We start from the raw sequence: 1,239 nt of genomic DNA on the forward strand, positions 1-1,239 counted from the left end.
AAAAAAAAAAAAAACAGTCGAACAGATCAGTGAAACTAAGAGTTGGTTCCTTGAAAAATAAACAAACTCGATAAACCTTTAGCCAGGCTCCTCTGAAAGAAAAGAGAGAGCACCCGGATACACAAAATCATGAATGAAGAAGGATCTATTACAACCAATCCCTTAGAAATACAAGCAATCATCAGAGATTACTATGAAAAATTATATGCCAGCAAACTGGACAACCTAGAAGAAATGGAAAAATTCCTAAATGTACATGAACTGCCAAAATTCAGATGGGAAGAGATAGAAAGCATGAATAGACCTATAACCAGTGAAGAAATCGAATCCGTGATCAAAAATCTCCCACCGAATAAGAGCCCAGGGCCAGATGGCTTCCCAGCGGAATTCTACCAGACATTTAAAGCAGAGCTCATACCCATTCTTTTCAAACTATTCCAAAAAATAAAAATAGAAGGAAAACTTCCAAACTCATTCTACAAAGCCAGCATCACTTTGATACCCAAACCAGACAAAGTCCCAGCCAAAAAAGAGAACTACATACCAATATCCTTAATGAATACAGATGCAAACATACTCAACAAGATACTAGCAAACGAAATTCAACAATATATAAAAATAATTATCCATCATGATCAAGTAGGATTCCTTCCTGGGTTACTGGGCTGGTTCAATATTCCAAATCCATCAATGTGATTCATCACATTAACGAAAGAAAGGATAAAAACCATATGATCCTGTCGATAGATGCAGAAAAAACATTTGACAAAATACAGCACCCTTTCTTAATAAAAACCCTTGAGGAAGTCAGAATAGAAGGAACTTACCTAAACATTATAAAAGTTTATGAAAAACCCACAGCTAATATCATCCTCAATGAGGAAAAACTGAGAGCTTTCCCCCAGAGATCAGGAACATGACAGGGGTATCTACTCTCACCACTGTTGTTTAACATAGTACTGGAAGTCCTATCATCAGCAATCAGACCAAAAAAAGGAAATAAAAGGAATCAGAATTGGCAAAGAAGAAGTCAAACTTTTCCTTTTCACAGATGACATGATACTCTACATGGAAAACCCAATCGACTCCACCAGAAGCCTTCTAGAACTGATCCATGAATTCAGTAAAGTTGCAGGGTACAAAATCAATGTACAGAAATCAGTTGCATTCCTATACACCAAAAATGAAGCAGCCAAAAGAGAAATCAAGAAACTGATCCCATTCACGATTGCACGAAAA

Source organism: Suricata suricatta, chromosome 7, assembly GCF_006229205.1.
Source record: "Suricata suricatta isolate VVHF042 chromosome 7, meerkat_22Aug2017_6uvM2_HiC, whole genome shotgun sequence".
Taxonomy (NCBI): domain Eukaryota; kingdom Metazoa; phylum Chordata; class Mammalia; order Carnivora; family Herpestidae; genus Suricata; species Suricata suricatta.